Raw genomic sequence first — 16,085 nt, forward strand, 5'->3', positions numbered from 1 at the left:
CAGTCTAGCTGTTTACAAGCCTATCCTCTGCGGACTGGTCCTGTGAGCGATAGGTCAGCCATATTGTGCAGCGTAACTCAATAATGTCAAAAAGGCTGCTTGAAGTATCTCGCACATCCCCTATATGTTGTACCATGCCTCTGAAGAGATCATGGGCAGTCTGTGTAATCCATGTCCTATGCCAAATGGCGAAATAAATTTGTGTAAGGAGTAGCAGCTTCAGGTTCATTCTCATCCGCTATTTTACAGCACCAGGCAAGAGAAAATGCGACTTCGAGGACGGCTGGTGCACTTGGAAAAACAAAAAATCATCCAATGGCGACCTAGCATGGCAGTTAGGAAGCGAAAATCTCGAACCGACGCTTCTAAGGCCAAGTCAAGATCACACCCACGGAAGCGCAAAAGGTAACTGCGGCACTTCACCCCATGGCAAATATATGAAAGCAAGCTGACCACTTTTTATGTAATCAGACACTAGTGAACCGCACACAACTTTTTTGGCAGTAATGTCGTTTATAAAGTAACACGTTGGCACAGTATTGCGTCCTATACAGCAGCTTTATCTCTCCTCATAAGAGAGTAAAACGAAAATAAGTTTTAAATAATGCTAAAAGCCAAAGCTGCGGACAGTAGGATGACGTGCAGCAGCAATATGGTAGGAATAGAGTTGCCACATTAATTACGACCGCATGACGATTTTTACCAAACAGTTACACACAAAAAAAAAAATAAACAGGGCAGTAACTATACTGTCATACGCAGACACCATCCATGCTTGTGAAGTCAAGTTCGGTCCTTCCCCATACTTGATGAATAGAGCTCAAGGGCTCTCCCATGTACCGATATTCCATAGCAGTTACCTTTAAGACTCTCGTAGTCAATGCAGCATGCTGTACATAGATACCAATAAGTGTGAAGCAACTGCTGCTCTAGTTCACATGGATGCGAACATGCTGAATGTCATGAGGCTGTATTGCACGAGCAACGTGTCATAGCATCTACGAGAAGGTAACCGATGACACAGCGGTGCGAAACCCTCCTGTAGGATATCAAAAATTAGTATTCTGGCAGCCTGATCAGAATGAATAAGTTCACGAAACCGCACTATATCAAAGTGAGTTGTAAAAAAAAAAAAGAAAACGATCGATGGATATCTGACGCAGAGGAACTTAGACTTTTTGCATTCCGCAAAAACATCGCTACCTTTCTGGCGTTCGAATGGAAAGAGTACTGGACGAACCATGATGCTCACTCAAAACTTTCAAGCAATGTTTATGATTGTCTAGCACTTATAAAGGACTTCACAATGAGGGAATCTGGGGCCTCTACAGAAAGTAGACTAGCGGTGTTCAAAAGGTGCCGAGCTATTAAAACTACTGGACGGTCTTCCAAACAGTCTATCGGGAGCGGATGCTTAGTCGGACTCTACCGAAATACTCTGCAATATACTTGAGGTGCCTGTAGCTTTCAGTGTAGCTTTAGCAGTGTGGGCTAAGCTTCAGTATTTTTGCATTGTGGAGTGTTCTTGAGAGTTCAGCTCAGCTACACTCGACATAAAGGGTAGAGGAACAAACCTCGGATGTTGGCGTGCGAAATTTGATGTCTTCCTTGTAGTCTTCCGGTGCCGGGAGCTTCGCTTTATACATTGTGGACAGCTTGCCGAAGAGACGAAGGGTTTTGCGCCAGTTATTACAAGACTGCCCTCCTCCTTTATCTTGGAGGAGTCCTTTTACGGTGCGCCACGAGATCCAAGCGAATTAGTACATTTGAAGGCCGTGGCTGCACGTGTCTGCAGCACAGGGCTCAAGGCGGTGACAGCCAACTGTTATTTTCTAGCACACCACTCCCACGTGGCCTAGTTTCACTGCACTTGCGGCATTGTAGTGACCTCAGAATTGAAAAAAAAAAATTGCCAACGCGTGGCTTTCTCCGTGGCACAGCGGCTGAAATAAGCGTGTCAAAGTAAGGAAAGACAAGCCCGTTACCATTATTCTGACACAGAGGGCCTGGTGAGGCAGTAGACCAGACTGATGAAGACAGGTTTAGCAGCTTCAGGATCTCCAAGTCGGAGGAGTAATGTTTGAAGAGTTCAAGGTCCGTAACCTTTCTTCAAATGGCCCAGCGCGATTTCATGTGTAAGGTGAATAGCCAGGACATCTTTTTAGGGAGTTGATATTCAAGTTACTAATTTCGGTACGTACTATCACGTCCAGAAATACAGAGAGGGAGTGTTTGTTGATTCGGCTAAAATTATTGCGGAGCAGGTGCGACAAAAAACGGATAGTGTCGGCTTCAGTGCTCTTCCTGACACTTACAGTAAACGTATTTTGCAAATTGCACTAGTTGCACTACACGTCGATCAAGGTAGAAAATTTCCAACATTCGCCCCCCCCCCCTTATATTTAATAAACATTAAATTAAGAACAATGCCCCGTCAAAAGGACAATTGTAAGGGGCTGCTCAATGGTTTTGTGGACATTATCGATGCAGTCCCTTCTCTTGGCAATTCTAAGCGGTAGCACTGCTGCATAACAACGAAAGATTCGCCGGTATTGACGTACGCACATAGCTAAAAAAATTCAAGGCTGCTTTGATATTTAAAATATGTGACGCGCTTCGCGGATCCACTCCTTACTCCCAGCGTGGTTCCTGGCTTCACGATAGCTTATTCTGCATTCTAACCTTGTTCTAACTGCCACAAGAATGCGTGGCGGCGCATGCCGTATTTTCTCCACACACGTTTGCATGCGGCCTTGAAATCATCATGCGCCGTAGAAAAACATACTTCTTTTTTTCAGGATCATATCTGTTGCTGAGCAACTTCGAGAGGAACACCGGTGAGAGAGCTGATCTTATTGGTGATGTACTTCCCTCAGGCAGCGGCATAACGCCGTGCGTCGAGTTTTGGTACGACATCTCTGCAGACAAAGACACAATTCTCACGGTAAAACGAACCCCTTAATGTTATAATTTCCTGTCATTTTCATGTACGCGTGACTAGTTACGAACACGTTTGTCCGTGCTTGTATAAATAGAAAGTGAACGGTGAGATGAGAGCACTTCGATCAGAAAGAAAACATCGTGCCCTATATAGTGTCACATGATGCATTATTTTCATACTGGGCCTCTCACCTCAATAACTAAACGAAAAATAACGACTAATCTAACAGCGTATTTGAGAGTGCTACGTAAATTATAAGATCAGCAACCCACGCAAGGAAGTTAGCTTATTACTGCTTTTTGTCACCTGATTTTCTAAGTATTCATAAATAAAAAAAAGCTGACTTCTTTATTGTTTTTTTGTATACTTGATGGCGAAAGCAACCGTTGTGGCTCAGTGTCTACGGCGTTTTGCTGCTGCGTTCGAGGTCCCGGGTACGACCTTCGACGTGGTAATCTCATTCAAATAGGGGCGGAATGCAAAAAAAAAAAAAAAAGGAGCACGCTCCTGGTCTGTGCTTTGGGTGCCGCTAAGGAAACGCAACTAAAAGAAAACATTGTTATAGATCCCTCCACTAGCACTCCATAATAATCCGCTCTGGTGTGATGAGAATTTGAGTCCTGCAATTTGATTTCAACTTTGCAATCAAAGCAAGAGCAAGTTAATTTTCAAGCCAAAACACAGATTTGTTTGCGCTGCACCGTCTTTCGCGCAACTAGATTTTTTTCTTACGTCGCATGTAAAATAAAGCAACTGAAGTTTTAACATCATCATCAATACTATGCAATGCTACTTTGATAACACATCGCTAAAAATCACTAAACGCCCTCCTTCCTGACCATACGATGGTACGATGCTTTTATTTTTGCGTGGCCACTGAAAAGAGAAAAGGGAAATAGGAAAGGCAGGGAGGTTAACCAGACGTGGCCACTGAATTCGCATCCTGCAACACGGTGTAGCTTGTGCCCTGAACCTGAGTAAGGCGCGGATATTATGAAATGGTAACTACACAGAAAATGCACAAATGTTTGACATAGAACGGGCCCAATTTGTCTTGTGAAGTGATAAAAAAAGAAAAGTACGCGAATAACTGGCTACAGTGACGGTGGCGATGAACATCATGCTTATGCTAAATCGAAAGAATAATCGGAAGTTCCCGACATACAATGCGGCTTCAGTCACTGCTGTACTGTGGAAGCGGAAATGCGCTCGCGCATTCAACCTTAAAAACTTATCTCAACCTTTATTTTAGGGAGTAAAACCAAAATTCCTAGAAATAGGTTAGGAAGTGTGGTTCCACAATTTATCAAATTTAATCTGTTCGAAGACAAAATCGGAAGCTTCGGGTTTTTAATCTACATCGTCGCACTAATGGAATTAAGAGTGAATTATTGCAGTCCCTGAATAGCTACAGTTAACACGACGAAGCGGTGTTTTCTCCACTTGAATGCAGCCAATGTATAGTGGGACTTATATGAAGCAGGAGAGAAGCAGGTGTTCTTAAGGATGCTGAAATCTTTTTGGATGTCGTACACATAAGAATTTTTCGCAATTGAATGCACTTATTTACATTTCCCTGTCTTGTAAAAGTTGCTGCAATAATTTACAGAGCATGTACTATGTTTACATGCTCAGTACATGTATGCATAACTCTATATAGCAGATGGACCTGGCCAGTGACGAGAGGTTTCAATGACCGATGAATAGGCTCACCGCTATCAATTTGCTTTGAGCGTTGCTTGTTTTGCTGGCCGAAGTCGCCGAATGTAGAGTTAACGTTTTGACTATGGTATTAGTAAGGTTCCTGCTTTCTCCTTGAAGTTGATCAAGTCTTCTCGAGGTGATAATTGGCGTTGATGAAGCAAGCGGCAGGTTGAAGGTAACAAACAGTAGTTACATTGCCCTGGAAACTTTTGCACACTCAAATGCCTCGTTTGCAGTGTAACGCTGATGGTAAACGGAGAAGTAAACAGCGCCTTACCATTCTACAGTTCCTAAGTTGGAGCCTAGGACCACTGTCTTTACATACGACCAACTGAGTCTCACTGTTCGAACCCCAAGCTGTTACGGCCCAGACAAGCGTTGCATCGTACGGAGTCTTACTGATTTATCAGTTTACTGATTACAACGTGTTTCCATGTCGGGGTTCGAGTGGCCATTAAGTTTCCGTGGCTGATGGGCCAAGTGGAGGGCGATCTGGAGGACGCGGGTAATGGTGTATCGCGTCGCATAGTCGGTCGCAACGGTGACCCACTTGTTGCCTGATGTCGAGGTTAGAAAGGGACCAAGAAGGTCGGGCCCAGCACGAAAGAATGGTTCAGTGGGGATCTCTATAGGGTTAATCAGATCGGCTGGAAGCACAGTTAGCGCTCGCGACGTTGGCATTGGTCGCAGCTAGCGACATATCGTTACACGGAGCGGTAGAGACCAGGCCAGAATAAACGGCGCTTGACGCGATCATAAGTGTGGGTGACACCAAGGTGACCAGCGGTGCGCTCATCGTGAAGCTGGAGGACGACAGCTGACCGCAGCCGGGCAGGCATGACAAGAAGGCGATCAGGGCTGTAGGCTACATAGTACGGCTGTGCAAGATGCCATCGGGAAGGCAGAACAAGTGGAGTGAAGGGTCGGGTGTAGCAGAGCTAAGACTGTCGATGATACAACGTAAAGTCGAGTTGCGGCGTTGTTTGTCACCTATATTTATTAGGGAGGCCCAATAAAGACAAGACGCAAAAGGTCAGTGCCTTGTTCGATGACGTCAAGGGAATCCACGGGACGCCGTGACGGGCAGGTGGCATCTTTATGGAGCTGGCTGGACTACCGGAAAGGTGTGTTCTTGGAGGCGGGGGCCCCAACGACCAAAGCAGTTTGTAGATTTTTTTGAGCGAAGAAACCAAAACAGGGGTTACCGTGATCAGTTACAACGCTAAAGGTGTGGCCAAACGGGTAGGGACGAAATTTGGCGACAGCCTAAAAAAGAGCAAGGCACTCTCGTTGTGTCGTTCAGTAATTTTTCTCATTTGCGGACAGGAGGCGGCGACCGTACGCGATAATGCAGTCGTGTCCGCACTGACGCTGTGCGAGGACGACACAGATTGCATGGCTGATGGCACCTGTGGGAACTTCTGTCGGTGCAATTGGATCAACATACGCTAAAATAGGAGAAGTCCTGAGGGCATCGATAAGCGCCGAGAAGGCAGCAGCCCTGGGCGAGCCCCTTCTAGAAGCAACGTCTTTCTTGACGAGCGCAGTAAGGGAATGCGCAATGTCGGCAAAATTATGGATGAAACAATGGAAATAGGAGCGCAGGCCAATTAAGGTTCGTACATCTTAAGGCGAACAAGGTACGGAAAAATTCCTCGCGGCGCGAGCATTTTCAGGATAGGGCTGGACACCCGGCGCGTTGATGGGTTGGCCGAGTACAGTTAGTTCACGGCGTGCGAAATGGTATATTAAGGAGTAGAGCTGGAGGCCGGTTTTGCGGATTTCCTCGAGAAGGGCGGAGAGGCCCTGCGGATGGCTGTCAAGTGTTGGTGAAAAAAATTATGACATCGTCAAGTCTGCACAATAAGGTTAACTATTTGAAGCCACGAAGAAGCGAATCGATCATGTGCTCGAATGTAGCCGGCGCATTGCAAATATCGAAAGGCATGACTTTATATTGACAGAGGCCATCCGGATTTACAAATGCCCTTTTTTCATGGTTCATTGGATCAACAGAAACCTGCCAATAACCTGAGTGAAGGTCAATAGACGAGCAATATTTGGGCGCACTGAAGACAGCCAAGTGCGTCGTCTATACGGAACAAGAAATAAACGCCTTTCTTCGTTATCTTGTTAACGCGTCAATAATTGACGAAAGATCGCCAGATGTTGGTATTTTTCTTGATCAGCACAACCGGGGATCGTCATGTACTAGAGCATGGTTAGTAGACATCCTTGGCCAGCATTTTCTCGACTTCTTTTGGCTTATGTCGCTTGCCGCGACAGAAACGCGATACGGACGCCGGTGAATCCGTTTTGCATTGCCGGTGTGGATCTTCTGCTTAACTATGGTCCAAACCAATGGGTGATTTTCGACGTCAAAGGTATCGGCATTGGACAGCAAGACCTGACGAAGATTTGCTTGCGTAAGCAGGAGGTCTGCAGACATATCTTTTTCCGAAATTTACACATGGGGACGCGATGGTTCTGAGAGGACCTGAATCACTCCGTGGGACGTCGACGGCAAACACAGACTTATCGCATTCCAGCCACAACGACATGGTAGCAAGCGTGATACAGGAAGGTAGCACATTCGTAGACAGCCCAGTGTTCAAAAGAGGCACGCAGGTTTTGTTTCCGCCCATGGTGGCCACACTGTGCAGGAGGACGACAGAGGCCGTTAGGATCCTGTCGAGAATAGGCAAAACAACGTATTCACCATCACACACCGGGGAGAGGGACCTAACGGGAAGTAGGTTGCGGCTTGCGCTGGCAGATGAAGGAAGTCTAGAGAACACAAGCGGCTGGAAATGTCGGATATTACGTGGGTCTCAAAATAGAATTTCATATGAAGAAACCTGTCGAGCAGTCAATAATGGCCGAATGCGTCGAGAGAAAATCTATGCCGATCATCACTTCATGAGGACACTGCGGCAGGACGGCAAGCAAAACAATGGTCTGACCGCCAGCACTTCATACTCGGGCAGTGAACACTCCAAGAACGCCAGGCCTGTGCTGCCATCAGCAACTCTTAGTGTGCACTGAATAGCAGGCGTAACAACTTTCCGGAGCAGTGTATGGAGAGCAGCGCTCACAACAGAAACCTGCGCTCCGGTGTCTGTGAGGGCCGCAATGGCAGCATCGTCCACCTCAACGTCCAGAAGAGTTCGGCGCGTAAGTGCAGTCAACAGATGATTTTCATACCGGGCCATTTATTCAGCGTCACCTCCGGGAGCTACACGACTTAGTTTTCCGGAGCGTAGGTGCCAGGCTGTGCAGGCCATGAGGACCGGCGTGGTTACGGCAATAGAGATCGACGGCTTTGTGGTGATGATGGACAGCTAAACTAAGCCTGTGGATCAGAGCCAGGGGAAAAGCGTCGAATGTTGCCTTGAGGACGAGACGACAATCCAATGCGCCAGTTTGAAGGCGACCACCAGCGACTGCGGCAAGGAGGGGCAATGTGCCGAACGTGAAAGCATTTCAGACATGTGGGTCGAATGTCTGCCGACGTCCAGTCAGCCGGGCTTCTTTAGCGGGCAAGTAGACCAAGTTCTGGGTTGCATTGGCAGGAGCACGTTTGGGTGCATGTATAGGAAAGACGATGGATGATAGACCCAGCGGACGACTGCATGTGTGAGCGATACGGTGGACAGGTTGGCTGACTGAATGTCTGGAGGAACGGCTGTAGGGCTACTTTTTCTACTTTCCGACGGACAATGTGAGTTACATTTTGCAACGCTGCAGACTGCGCAGACATTGGTGGGTCCCTGCATGATGATGTGACGGCGGTGTTAGGCAGCCGAAAGATCTGGCGCGTGATGCGGTCTTCGATTGTTGCACTCTTCGATTGTTGCACGATTGATGCACTCTTCGATTGTTGATAGCGTCGACATCCCTTAACTACGGCGTCAACTGTCGCACATTCCTTGATGAGAAGTTATTTTACTTTGAAAATGTGCAAAATCTTGTCAGATTCGGTCATTTTTGTGCCAGCTTGTCGACGAAGACCCAGCACGTCCCAGTAATGACCCAGTAATGTACGATTCAGGGATCGTCTGGACGCGGGATCCCAGATCCAACAAAAGCAACCGCTTCGCTGTCTCGTGGCAATATATTGAACAAAGACGCACATTGTTAAATTCCCGTTGTGCTGCATTTATTGTACGGGGGCATGTGGCTTTGTCAAGCCCCCCCCCCCCCCTCCCTCCAACCCTCGCTTCTGACAATTTCTACTGCTTTTCTCCAGTGTCGTGTACATAATTTCTGAAGCTATCAATATTATTATTGCAAGTGTTGAATTATTACTATTATTAGTATTCTTATTCCCACTAATTATGATAATATTAATAAATGAATGCAAATTAATTCGAAGGAGAGCCCAAATGACGACTCACGATAGTAGAGGAAAAGAATGAAACAAAGTACAAAAACTGCACATCGAAATATTTGATGTCAGGCAGTTCTGGCGCAGATGCGGCACTTCAGAAGTGAAAATTAAAAAAAAGGTGCAAGAATGGCCCTTGTTTTCCTATTAATAAATAATTGTACGCTTTGGTGTGAAGAATACCAAGATGCATTCAAAACAGGAAACTGTAAACCTAGAATATCATACCTCCACTTCATCTCTTTGTAATGCCTCGACTCTGTTGCACTTTCGATGTTATCCATAATGCCGTACTTGGGAAACTACCGAGGATAAGCATTTCGTTAGCCGCCCTTACATGTTAATACTTGAACCATCAACTACAGTTTCCACGGTAAATGACGTACCAGCAAATAGAAGTGCGCATCTATTTACCTTGCGCCTGCACACCGATACACTTTATTACAAATAATTTTCAGCTGCTGGCAACCAATGTCGTCGGGAAAGCGCACAGAGAGGAGCACCTGTGGACTCAGCACGGTGCCGGAAAAGGCGGCTCCTGGAATATGGCGCGAGTCGCTGCGCCGCGTGGCAGCAAGGTGAGGCAGTAAAGTTTGCAGCATGCTTTGGATTGGCAATTTGCCCGGTGATCAGCTCCACACGAGCAATATAAAAAAAAATAATAATTTAAAACAAGTTAACGAAGGACGCCGCTCACCCCTGTTTTCTTGCTGATCAATCGCAGTTTTAAGCGCACGTGAGCGATTTTGCTTGGGAGAACGCGAATGTTGCTAGCCTATAACATATATGCGGCGGTGTACTGCGGTACCATTTAGCCCGCCGTCGTTGTGCGATGCATGTTGATTTCCAGATTTCACGCCACAGCATAACCTGCATACTGGATGCTGTTTTAGACCATACAGAATGCTTTAAATATCGCATGTTGCAGACGGCATAATTATACTAACTGAATTGGATTACTCAACGAGGCGCGCAGTACTAAAAAAAATCACTGATTAACTTTTTTATTAATTACTTTAAGGTACATAGTGCAATTTACGAATTGTTCGCACGGCGTATCCACTTGGAAAGAATTTTAAGGATATCTGGAAACTCAAGTTTCGAGATGTTCATCCTAAGGTACGCGACAACATACTTGGCAGTTCCAATTACTTTCGTGCTTCAATGCACAAATCGGCGGTTTGGTAAAAAAAGATAGCGCAACAACAGTTCATTTTTATCGCAAGGTTCATGGTGCCTAACTCAAAATCCATGCGATCGTTAGAATTCGTTCTAAGTGGACACGCATTGCGAACTCGCTGACTACATTTTTGTCGATTGCAATATCTGCCATAAAGTAATTGATCCCTTAAGTGTTTAAATATATTTACCTTAACTAAAGCTATTTTTTCGGTGGGTTATTCTCAAACCTCACTTCATCGAAAGCCCTTTTGAAGCGCTTGTAACCATTTTACTTCATGTTTTACGTGGGAAAACCTCATTTTACCTCTTCACTATGCAATGCAGTTGTCATTACTACAAATGGTATAGTTCGAAACGAGAAAAGGTGCTTCATTTCACCTTGTTTGAAAATCGGCTATTCGGCGAAGCAAATTTCTTTAACGACAAAAAGAGTTGAGCAGTGGCTATCTTTTGCAGGCGCGACTCACGGGAAAGTTGTCAGCGGCTTCCAGTGTTCGAAATAGGCCAAAGGGCGCAAAACGGACGCCGCTCCAAAAACCCGGATTTGGGCGCGGACAAAACGGTGACATCTGTGTAGCAGAAAAAAAAAACAAAACGACCACAATAAATGAGCCCCACCAGCGCCAAAAAAAAATGAAAAGAAAAGAAAACGACCGAGAGATGTTTTGCAGAACACAAAGTCTGAATCGGTAGCGGCCTTCGAAGCGTTGAGAAAGTGTTGACAGGAAAAAAAAAAAAGAACAGAGCGGGAAATGACCTTTCAGTACAAACGCAAGCACTGGAGCTGTCTCTCTAGTAGACCTAAATGCACTCGATGAGTTTGTCCAAATCGCTTTGAAAATGCAATTGGTGCCGTCGATAAGCTCAGCTCCTCGAAAACTATTTATTTATCGTATACCCACAGCTCCTATCCGCATTCCAGGGGGCTGTTTACAGACATAGGAAGACGTAATTTATAAAGTTCATTAGTGAATTCTTGGTAATTAGGCAATTATGGACTTCGATTCCTCGTGCGAGTAATGTTGGCTGCTTATAGTAATCCTGATAAAGAACGGCAATAAGGTTATCTGCCCACAGTAGATTTTATTTTTAATTCTGTATAATCAGAAATAAAAACACCATGTACAATACGAAGCGACAGAAGCGTGGAGTTCGAAGTATTTATATGCTACAGTGAACTGATCACACTTGGTCTTATACTATTGGAACTAAAATAATGTCCTTCGACAATTATACAGAACATAAACTTGCGTTGCCTAGTTATAGCTTATCAATAAATTAATTCTGACCTCTAGCTTTTAACTACTGATTTGTGAAACAAGATGTTTACAACTTTACAACATACCTTTTTGATGCTCCTCACATTAGAATGCAGTATGAAGCACAGTTGACACAGTATGCCATCGCTGTATGTCTGAAGAAGTCACCGCTTATTTTTCAGCCAGCCCACGATGTAAAGTCAAGCAAGTTGTATAAACAAATTGATAAAATGCACTTACTTACTTGTATGCAAACTTAGGTGTTCTTGCACTGTTATTTGGCATTTATTCCTTTTAGATTCATTACCGCAGCGTTTTCCTCCTTATTTTCGCGCTACCTAGAGAAATCGTGTTGTTTTCTTTTGTAGCTAAATTGATTTAGTGTACGGTACTGCTGATATATATGTCAGTTAGAGCCTTTCGTGTTCTCAATCAGGTGAACGTTGACAGGTGCTCGAGAACGTAAATATGTTGCTTTTACATAATTACTTTGTTTAGCGCAAAACAACGGACACGCCTTCCTTGTGTCCATTGTTTTGCGCTTAACAAAGTAATTATGCATACGCACCAACTAGCCCGCCAACGCATTGTAATGTTGCTTTTAGTCCCAGGCAGCTTTACTGTGGTTGCCAAAAACAAAAACTGAAATGGAAATTGAGAAATTGCAGCACACCCTTGGGATTTTTTTATCGTCTTTGTTTGTTTTTATTGATTTCGCCATAAGAAACATCAACAAAATTCTTCACACGAGATCCCGCAAACCAATGGAAACGATAAGCATAAGCTGCTATTTCAAATGACATGTTGGGTAATTAGACGTCGTGTAGATACATATGACAGTCAAGAGGCCTAACACGGGAAGGTATGCGCACCATTGAAAACATGAACTTTCTATCGCAAGAAAAGTATGCCGCTCACATCTACGGCGAGACGCGTTCCTCGGCGCTCAGCACAGCCTAAATCGGACCAACCACAGGGCCGATATGGGACCTCGTCAGGGTTCCTAGCTAACTGTGTTCCATCGCTGAAGTGTCGGAGCATTTTTTTAATGACGATCCCATCGCACTTTGTCACCGACTAACTATATTACCCCATTTAACAACAAAATTCTTGCCGGAAAATTCTTCTCACCGGCATTAGTCACATTTACGAGAGCACATAAAGCCCATTGTACAACATTTGGTTCCTTCTCTGTTTCGTGCGTCGCAAGCCAGGGTACATTGCCATGGGCCGCCATTTCTGCATATGCCGCGTGAAATACATTGCAATATACCTAAATATCGGCATGCAATATGATTCTGCCCAGAAGATTGTGTAACCGAAGGTCATACGGAAAGGGACACATAAAATTTATTGGCCTTGTCAAAAGCCCTCATTTGTTTATGATGCCTATAGTCTAAGCGCATAGTGAACACTGCATTGAGCAAAATTTCGCAAGTGTAGATGGGCGGGTATTCTTCTGTTATGACAGATTCACCCCCACATGCACCTAATGCCCGACAATTATTTTTTTCAATCATGCACCCATGCAACGCCGTTTAGAGGACAGCGACGCATGTGTTGACAACATTGGTAGGATAACAATAAATAAATAACAAACCCAATGATTCCACCTTCCCATGTGAGTTTTCTGAATTGTAGTTATTTGACTTCCTCAAAATGCGCATGGGAAGAATCTTCGTGTTGAAATTCAGGATGAGACCATTCTGGAAGTTCTTCCATGAAAAACACGTGCCACAGTTATGCTTTAACGAAGACGCTGGGAAAGTCTCGTCTACAACACATGACCAGTTCTGGATAAAACTGCCGTATCAATAATTTTTTTCTGTTATTGCTAAGGCCGTAAGTTATGCTGATACAAACATCATTATGACGTACTCCAAAGTGAGATAGCGCCAGAATTCCGCAAGAAGCTCGTCTTCAGTAGAAAACAACAAAGTTAAATCATGTTTATTTATCTCTCTTAAATCTAGGGCACCTGCACATATTAAAAATGCTACACATTTTACACTCACCATTTTCTTTTTCTGTCCCACACAAGCTCGTTTTCCGGGGAACGGTTGGACAAGCATCAGAGCCAGGTTACATCGCCATTGACGACATCAGCGTCAATGAGAACGACCGTTGCAAAACGCTGCCCAAAGGCGCCGATCAAGTGCCCGTTGGTAAGAATTATTTTTGAGTGTAAGGCTTTTTTTGTGCAAGCGAATTATAATGTACATTTCAATTACAGTCAGCATGAAAGAGAGTCGACTTTGATTGTTAAGGAGCGCAAGTAATAGAACGTATCTGCAGTTCGTCTCTGTCACTTCACGCCACTTCTCGTATACGAGAAAAAGTTAAGAAAAGCACGTGCTATCCGTTAATTTGAACTCTTGACGACCGCGAACATCCAAAAAACACATCCCGTAACTTACATTAGGCGCATAAGAAAGAGTGACCCCGTGTCCGCATCCGAAGGGGACTGCAGGCGACCATCCTCTTGCGGAAAATAGGTTGCATGGTTTTTTAGTTGGATGTTGTATTCACGAAGCTGCCTTTGTCGCTGGCTTCTTCAGAACTGGAACGAGAGTTAACGTGGCCGCTGTGCGCTTGTCTATCTTTGCTGGAGGAGGAGAAGTAAAGCGTTTATTCTGGCCAGGGTTTCTCTGTGGTCCTATTGGCAAGGGAGGTGTGTGGAAGAAATAATAAGGAAGTGTAACGGCGCGATTTAGATCCGAGTAGATCCCCTGCCAAAAGAGGTTCTCGGATCTGGCAGTGAATGACGGACAAGGACCAACGCCGCACGTAATGTAGTCATCTCGTCCTCAGCTCACCCCGTTGGCCGGATCCTCTCCCCGTACCTGTTCGCACCTGCAAAGCTGCAGGTGTTTCTGCCACAGTACGTGGTGTGCAGAAAACTTCCGCAGCAGGCGCTTAACATTTGGAGCACACCCTTCGTCATATTCTAGGCATTTCGGTCGTGCTGGCATTATAGGTGCCCCGCCTGTGGCTGGTTATCGCTATGTGCCTGTGTTACATGACATGTAGAAGTCTTTATCGGAAAAAGTGTGCGTGAACAACGCGCCACGGAGAATGCAAAACAACCAAACTTCACGTAACCTTCGTGTCTCGTTGTTCCGGCGCTCCTGGTTTCCAATAATAACATGTCAACTATAGCTGTACAATCTATCTTATCCTAAGCCATCTATTCAATCGTGAACGGCGAGTCTTTGTAACACCGCCATAATAGACAGCATTCCCGGTAAGGTCAGTAAGGCGGCATCCGCTTTAGCGCTGCAAACTACCCCCAACACAAACGCCGTGCACTATCTTACGCACCTTGCGGTCCAACTGGACCAGCACAAAGCACTTTAAAGAACCTCCGGTGGCCAAAATTAAGGCGGAGTCCTCCACTAGAGCAGCCTTATAATCCTTTTCTTTCTTTTTTACCAGGACTGCTAGTGCAGCAACAAAGATCAGAATATTTTGCTGTCGCCACGTATTTACGGCAAGCGCACTGAACTTGGACTCCTTGGTGACCTGGCGGTGCGGCCTACGCATGAGTTTGGTGGCTAGGCAGCTGACGAGAAAGCCACAGAGTTCGAGTGCACCCGGCAGGCACTTGATTAAAAGAGGCAGAACCCGTTCTCCCAGTTGATCTTTCAACCAATTTTCGCGATGCCCGGTAAAAAATTACTGCTACCTACAAGCGATACAAACTCTGGTCTATAGCTTAAAAATAAAGGTGTTTATGCCCTGCAGCGTGACACCGCGCAAAAGGGCTTACACTCCGAAATTCAAATGTCTATAAAGAGGAGTTATCAGACATCTGTAATATAAATTGTTTTGTCCGGCAGCCATTAGCATCTTAGCGCTTTTCGGTGTCACGCCTCCAACCATGCACGCTATGTAAATGTTGAAGTAGGTTCTGAATTGAACCCAGTTTATTTCCTTCATAGAAACGGCTTGAAACAAACGAAGGAGACACACGAGCAGATACATTATTGCGGTAAAGCAAAATTAGACTCCTGAAGTTGAGTTTCTGCAAAAAAATTAACCGCGCACCTTTCCACAAAAGTTTGCATGAGACTACCCATATTCTTCCGGACACTTTGAAATTTTGTTCTTTTTATTACACTGAGCAGGCTCTCTTCTGAGCTGTGACTTCAACGGAGGGCACCTCTGCCAATGGTCTTCCAAGGTTCAAAACGAGGCAGCAAAATGGGCATTCGGGCCACCTGAGGGCTCAACACTAGGTCCTGTCTTGGCGCCCAAAAATGGTGAAGGTTAGTGAATTTCAACAAATATTGATGTGTTTTTTTAATTTTAACGCTAAGGATTCATAATCTCTTGCTGGGCACTTTGCGGCGAGCCAGTTGGTGCGGGTAGAACACCCGCCTCGCGTGCAAGAGGACCGTGGTTCGAATCCCGGTGCCGCGCAATATTCCACCGGATTAATTAAAAAAAAAATCCGCGTGTTGATAAAATTGCATAAACTGGCCTGGAGTGTGGCCTGATCCCGGTGACCAGAACCGGTAACGCGCTCCCTCAGCAGAGCAGGATTGGCCACCCTGGAGCAGCACTTGGCCAACAACCTCCTATATGAACACAACAATCAAACCCCCGCCCT

The sequence above is a fragment of the Dermacentor andersoni genome, chromosome 4 (genome assembly GCF_023375885.2).
Source record: "Dermacentor andersoni chromosome 4, qqDerAnde1_hic_scaffold, whole genome shotgun sequence".
Lineage (NCBI taxonomy): Eukaryota > Metazoa > Arthropoda > Arachnida > Ixodida > Ixodidae > Dermacentor > Dermacentor andersoni.